This window comes from Saccopteryx leptura, chromosome 2 (assembly GCF_036850995.1).
Source record: "Saccopteryx leptura isolate mSacLep1 chromosome 2, mSacLep1_pri_phased_curated, whole genome shotgun sequence".
NCBI classification, from domain to species: Eukaryota; Metazoa; Chordata; class Mammalia; order Chiroptera; family Emballonuridae; genus Saccopteryx; species Saccopteryx leptura.
Window position 1 is genome coordinate 171,616,204 of NC_089504.1, and position 7,716 is coordinate 171,623,919.

At 35.2% G+C, this 7,716-nt stretch overlaps 1 non-coding gene across 1 annotated transcript; it reads right to left on the bottom strand.

Annotated features, from left to right (window-relative positions):
• Positions 1-6,525: 6,525 nt before the first annotated feature.
• On the bottom strand, positions 6,526-6,601 carry TRNAT-AGU (transfer RNA threonine (anticodon AGU)). The gene has a single exon. It is a non-coding gene; the product is annotated as a tRNA-Thr (tRNA).
• Positions 6,602-7,716: the final 1,115 nt, after the last annotated feature.

Consider the following 7,716-nt stretch of genomic DNA (forward strand, 5'->3'; position numbering starts at 1 on the left):
AAGCAATATACAAATTTAATGCAATTCCCATCAAAATCCCTATGAGATTTTTTAAAGAAATGGAACAAAAAATCATCAGATTTATATGGAACTATAAAAACCCCGAATAGCCAAAACAATCCTAAGGAAAAAGAATGAAGCTGGGGGCATTACAATACCTGACTTTAAACTATATTATAGGGCAACGATAATCAAAACAGCATGGTATTGGCAGAAAAATAGACACTCAGACCAATGGAACAGAATAGAAAGCCCAGAAATAAAACCACATATATATGGTCAAATAATCTTTGATAAAGGGGCCAACAACACACAATGGAGAAAAGAAAGCCTCTTCAACAAATGGTGTTGGGAAAACTGGAAAGCGACATGCAAAAGAATGAAACTCGACTACAGCCTGTCCCCGTGTACTAAAATTAATTCAAAATGGATCAAAGACCTAAATATAAGACCTGAAACAATAAAGTACATAGAAGAAGACATAGGTACTAAACTCATGGACCTGGGTTTTAAAGAACATTTTATGAACTTGACTCCAATGGCAAGAGAAGTGAAGGCAAAGATAAATGAATGGGACTACATCAGAATAAAAAGTTTTTGCTCAGCAAGAGAAACTGATAACAAAATAAACAGAAAGCCAACTAAATGGGAAATGATATTTTCAAACAACAGCTCAGATAAGGGCCTAATTTCCAAAATTTACAAAGAACTCATAAAACTCAACAACAAACAAACAAACAATCCAATAAAAAAATGGGAAGAGGACATGAATAGACACGTCTCCCAGGAAGAGATACAAATGGCCAACAGATATATGAAAAGATGCTCAGCTTCATTAGTTATTAGGGAAATGCAAATCAAAACTACAATGAGATACCACCTCACCCCTGTTAGATTAGCTATTATCAACAAGACGGTAATAGCAAATGTTGGAGAGGCTGTGGAGAAAAAGGAACCCTCATTCACTGTTGGTGGGACTGTAAAGTAGTACAACCATTATGGAGGAATGTATGGTGGTTCCTCAAAAAACTGCAAATAGAACTACCTTATGACCCAGCAATCCCTCTACTGGGTATATACCCCAAAACCTCAGAAACATTGATACGTGAAGACACATGTAGCCCCATGTTCATTGCAGCACTGTTCACAGTGGCCAAGACATGGAAACAACCAAAAAGCCCTTCAATAGAAGTCTGGATAAAGAAGATGTGGCACATATACACTATGGAATACTACTCAGCCATAAGAAATGATGACATCAGATCATTTACAGCAAAATGGTGGGATCTTGATAACATTATAAGGAGTGAAATAAGTAAATCAGAAAAAAACAAGAACTACATGATTCCATACATTGGTGGAACATAAAAACGAGACTAAGAGACATGGACAACAGTGTGGTGGTTACCAGGGGTGGGGGGAGGGAGGACAGGGGGAGAGTTAGGGGGAGGGGGAGGGGCACAGAAACTAGATAGAGGGTGGCAAAGGACAATCTGACTTTGGGCGAGGGGTATGCAACATAATTTAATGACAAAATAACCTAGACATGTTTTCTTTGAATATATGTACCCTGATTTATTAATGTCATCCCATTACCATTAATAAAAATTTATTTAAAAAAAAAAAAAAAAAAAAAAGAACTATTTCTTCCAAAACTAGATAGAAGGTGACAGAGGACAATCTGACTTTGGGTGATGGGTATGCAACATAAGTGAACGACAAGATAACCTGTACTTGTTATCTTTGAATATATGTATCCTGATTTATAGATGTCGCCCCATTAAAAATAAAATTATTAAAATAAATAAATAAATAAATAAATAAAATAAAATAAAAAAAAAAGAAAATGTAAGTGTTACATTTTATTTCTTTTTTCTTCCTTACTCTCCATGAGGGTTACACTTCAAAACCCTTAACTCTCTCTCTCTCCCCCTTTTTGTTTTTTTTCTTTTTTCCCTTTTCCCCTTTTTCTTATTTCCCCCTCTCTATTAGTTTTTTCTTTTCTTCTTTTACTTTTCCTCTCATTCAATCCTCAATTACAAACAAATTATTTAATTTGGGATTCAAGGGCTTTTTTTTGGTGGCCTTTTGGGCACTTTTTACCTCGCTTTTTAACTCGTTAGCATTTCTCCCAACCCAGGATCTCCAATCTATTTAGTTTTTGCTCCACTTAATACAATAGTTATTTTTTTTCCTTTTTCCTGTTTCCTTCTTATACCTCTCATTATATCTCTTAGTTGACCATCACTTACAAGCAAATCATTTTATACTTGACCCAAATTTTTCCTTTTTTAAAATTTTGTGGGTCCCTACTTCCTTTTTTGCCCCTTGAACACTTCCCACCAACTCAGGCCCTCTGTTATAGGCAGTTTTTGTTCCATTTAGCATAATATAATTCACAGTTCATCACAATATTTTTCTAAGGAGGAGGGGAGAGGAGGGGGAGAGAAGAAAAAAAAGGGGGATAATAAATTATTGTTTTTTTGTGTGTTTTTTATCTCCAATTTTTTTTCATTTTTTTTACTTTTTAGTCTTTATTAATTTTCATTACTGCTATTAACAAGACCACCCTCAGATGCTATTAAGAAAAAGGAAATCAAATATCATGGATACAAAAGATAGAGAAGTAGCACAGATAGATGTGGAAAAATCTATGGAGAAAAAATTTAATATATTGGAAATCTTGGAGCTAAATGACAGAGAATTTAAAATAGAAATCCTAAAAATACAGATATACAAGAAAACACAGAAAGGAAATTTAGGGAGCTCAGAAAACAACTCAAAGAACACAAAGAATATATTACCAAGGAAATTGAAACTATAAAAACAAATCAAACAGAAATGAAAAACTCAATTCATGAACTGAAAAATGAGGTAACAAGCTTAGCTAATAGAACAGGCCAGATAGAAGGTAGGATTAGTGACATAGAAGACAAGCAACTTCAGGCACAACAGAGAGAAGAGACTCAAAAATTAAAAAAAATTAGAAAGTCCTACAGGAATTGACTGACTCCATCAAAAAAAATAACATAAGAATAATAGGTATATCAGAGGGAGAAGAGAGAGAAAATGGAATGGAGAATATATTCAAACAAATAATAATGAGAACTTTCCAAGCCTGTAGAAAGAACTAAAGCCTCAAATTCAAGAAGCAAACAGAACACCGAGTTTTCTTAACCACAACAAACCTACTCCAAGGCACATCATAATGAAAATGGCACAAACCAACGACAAAGAAAAAATTCTCAAGGCAGCCAGAGAAAAGAAATATACAACATATAAAGGAAGGCCCATTAGATTATCATCAGATTTCTTAACAGAAACTCTACAAGCTAGAAGAGAGTGGACCCCAATATTTAAAGTCCTGAAAGAGAGGAACTTTCAGCCACGAATACTATACCCATCAAAGCTATCCTTCAAATACAAAGGAGAAATAAAAACATTCACAAATACAGAAAAGATGAGGGAATTTATCATCAGAAAACCAACACTCCAGGAAATACTAAAGGGGGTTTTCCAACCAGATTCAAAGAACAAAACAAAACCACACGTAAAAGCTCCAACAAGAACATAATAAAACCAAACTTAAACTGTGACAACAAAAGCAAAAATAAGGGGAGAGGATGGAGATTAACAGTTGCAAAGGACGATGAAGTGCAGAAACATAAGATAGGGTACTACAATGAACATGGTAAGTACCCTTTTCATTACTTAATGGTAACCACCCTTGAAAAAACCACCACAGAAGCATATGACTTAAAAAGGGTAGCAACAGCCTGACCTGTGGTGGTGCAGTGGATAAAGTGTCGACCTGGAAATGCTGAGGTCGCCGGTTCGAAACCTTGGGCTTGCCTGGTCAAGGCACATATGGGAGTTGATGCTTCCAGCTCCTCCCCCCTTCTCTCTCTCTCTCTCCTCTCTCTCTCTCTTTTCTATTATGAATAAAAAATCAAAAATAAAAAAAAAAGTAAAAAAAAAGGGGGGGTAACAACAGAGAAAAGAAGTATGGAATACAAACAAACAAAAACAAATAATAGAAAAACAAAAGAGAAGAATCAAATAAGATACAAAACTAACAGAGAGCAATTTATAAAATGGCAATAGGGAACCCACAAGTGTGTAATAATTAGTGTAATAATTACACTAAACGTAAATGGATTAAACTCACCTATTAAAAGACACAGAGTAGCAGAATGGATTAAAAAAGAAAATCCAACTGTATGCTGCCTACAAGAAACACATCTAAGCAACAAGGATAAAAACAAATTCAAAGTGAAAGGCTGGAAAAAATACTCCAAGCAAATAACGTCTAAAAAAAAAGCAGGTATAGCAATACTTATATCTAACAATGCTGACTACAAGACAGAAAAAGTACTCAAAGACAAAAATGGTCATTTCATAATGATTAAGGGGATACTGAATCAAGAAGACATAACAATCCTTAACATATATGCACTAAACCAAGGAGCACCAAAATATATAAGACAGCTACTTATTGACCTAAAAACAAAAACTGACAAAAATACAATCATACTTGGAGACCTCAATACACTGCTGATGACTCTAGATCATTCACCCAAACAGAAAATCAATAAAGATATATTGGCCTTAAACAAAACACTAGAGCACCTGGATATGATAGATATCAACAGGACACTTCATCCCAAAGCGACAGAGTATACATTTTTCTCTAGTGTACATGAATATTCTCAAGAATTGACCGTATGCTGGGCCACAAAAATAACATCAGCAAATTCAGAAAAATTGAAATTGTACCAAGCATATTTTCTGATCATAAAGCCTTGAAACTAGAATTCAACTGCAAAAATGAGGGAAAAAGCCCCACAAAAATGTGGAAACTAAACAACATACTTTTAAAAAATGAATGGGTCAAAGAAGAAATAAGCTCAGAGATCAAAAGATATATACAGACAAATGAAAATGACAATACGACATATCAGAATCTCTGAGATGCAGCAAAAGCAGTAATAAGAGGGAAGTTCATATCACTTCAGGCCTATATGAACAAACAAGAAAGAGCCCAAGTGAACCACTTAACTCCACACCTTAAGGAACTAGAAAAAGAAGAACAAACACAATCCAAAACCAACCGAAGAAAGGAATTAATAAAAATCAGAGCAGAAATAAATGAAATAGAGAACAGAAAAACTGTAGAAAAAATTAATAAAACAAGGAGTTGGTTCTTTGAAAAGATAAAAAAAATTGACAAACCCTTGACAAGACTCACCAAGGAAAAAAGAGAAAGGATTCCTATAAACAAAATCCAAAATGAAAGAGGAGAAATCACCACAGACATCATAGATATACAAAGAATTATTGTAGAATACTATGAAAAAGTATATGCCACCAAATTCAACAATTTAGAAGAAATGTATAAATTCTTAGAACAATACAACCTTCCTAGACTGAGGCATGAAGAAGCAGAAAGCCTAAACAAACAATTAGCAGGGAGGAAATAGAAAAAACAATAAAAAACCTCTCCAAAAATAAAAGTCCTGGCCCAGACTGTTACACTAGTGAATTCTATCAAACATTCAAAGAAGACTTGGTTCCTATTCTACTCAAAGTCTTCCAAAAAATTGAAGAAGAAGCAATACTTCCAAATATATTTTATGAGGCCAAGATAACCCTCATACCAAAACCTGGCAAGAACAGCACAAAAAAAGAAAATTACAGACCAATATCTTTAATGAATACAGATGATAAAATACTAAATAAAATACTGGCAAGTCAAATACAACAACATATTAAAAAAATAATACATCATAATCAAGTGGGAATCATCCCAGAATCTCAAGGATGGTTCAACATATGTAAAATGGTTAACATAATACATCATATCAACAAAAACAAACAACAAAAATTTTATTATCTTATCAATAGATGCAGAAAAGGCATTCGATAAAATACAACACAATTTATGTTTAAGACACTCAACAAAATGGGTATAGAAGGAAAATATCTCAACATGATAAAGGCCATGTATGATAAACCATCAGCCAACATCATATTAAATGGCATAAAACTGAGGACTTTCCACCTTAAATCAGGAACAAGACAGGGTTGTCCTCTCTCTCCACTCTTATTTAACGTGGTGCTAGAAGTTCTAGCCAGAGCAATCAGACAAAAGAAAGAAATAAAAGGCATCCACATTGGAAAAGAATAAGGTATCACTTTTTTTTTTTTTTTTTTTTTTTGCATTTTTCTGAAGCTGGAAACGGGGAGAGACAGTCAGACAGACTCCCGCATGCGCCCGACCGGGATCCACCTGGCACGCCCACCAGGGGCGATGCTCTGCCCGCCAGGGGGCGATGCTCTGCCCATCCTGGGCATCGCCATGTTGCAACCAGAGCCACTCTAGCGCCTGAAGCAGAGGCCACAGAGCCATCCCCAGCGCCCGGGCCATCTTTGCTCCAATGGAGCCTTGGCTGCGGGAGGGGAAGAGAGAGACAGAGAGGAAGGCGCGGCGGAGGGGTGGAGAAGCAAATGGGTGCTTCTCCTGTGTGCCCTGGCCGGGAATCGAACCCGGGTCCTCCGCACACTAGGCCGACGCTCTACCGCTGAGCCAACCAGCCAGGGCTAAGGTATCACTTTTTGCAGATGATATGATCCTATACATCGAAAACCCCAAAGACTCCACTAAAAGATTACTAGAAACAATATACCAATACAGTAAGTTCGCAGGATACAAAATTAACATACAAAAGTCCATAGCCTTTCTATATGCCAACAATGAAATATTAGAAAATGAACTCAAAAAAATAATCCCCTTCATGATTGCAACAAAAGAAATAAAATGCCTAGGAATAAACATAAGAAAGAATGTAAAGGACCTATATAACAATAATTACAAAGCATTGTTAAAGGAAATTGAAAGAGATACAATGAGATGGAAAAATATTCCTTGTTATTGGAAAGGAAGAATAAATATAATCAAGATGGCCATATTACCCAAAACAATTTATAAATTTAATGCAATTCCCATCAAAATTCCTATGACATTTTTTAAAGACATGGAACAAAAAGTCATCAGATTTATATGGAAGTATAAAAAACCTCGAATAGCCAAAGCAATCCTAAGGAAAAGGAATGAAGCTGGGGGCATTACAATACCTGACTTCAAACTATATTATAGGGCCACGACAATCAAAACAGCATGGTATTGGCAGAAAAATAAGACACTCAGACCAATGGAACAGAATAGAAAACCCAGAAATAAAACCACATATATATGGTCAAATAATCTTTGATAAAGGGGCCAACAACACACAATAGAGAAAAGAAAGCCTCTTCAACAAATGGTGCTGGGAAAACTGGAAAACCACATGCAAAAGAATGAAACTCGACTACAGCTTGTCCCCTTGTACAAAAATTAATTCAAAATGAATCAAAGACCTAAATATAAGACCAATCAATAAAGTACATAGAAGAAGACATAGGTACTAAACTCATGGACCTGGGTTTTAAAGAGCATTTTATGAATTTGACTCCAAAGGCAAGAGAAGTGAAGGCAAAGATAAATGAATGGGACTACATCAGAATAAAAAGTTTTTGCTCAGCAAGAGAAACTGACAACAAAATAAACAGACAGCCAACTAAATGGGAAATGATATTTTCAAACAACAACTCAGATAAGGGCCTAATATCCAAAATATACAAAGAACTCATAAAACTCAAAAACAAACAAACTATCCA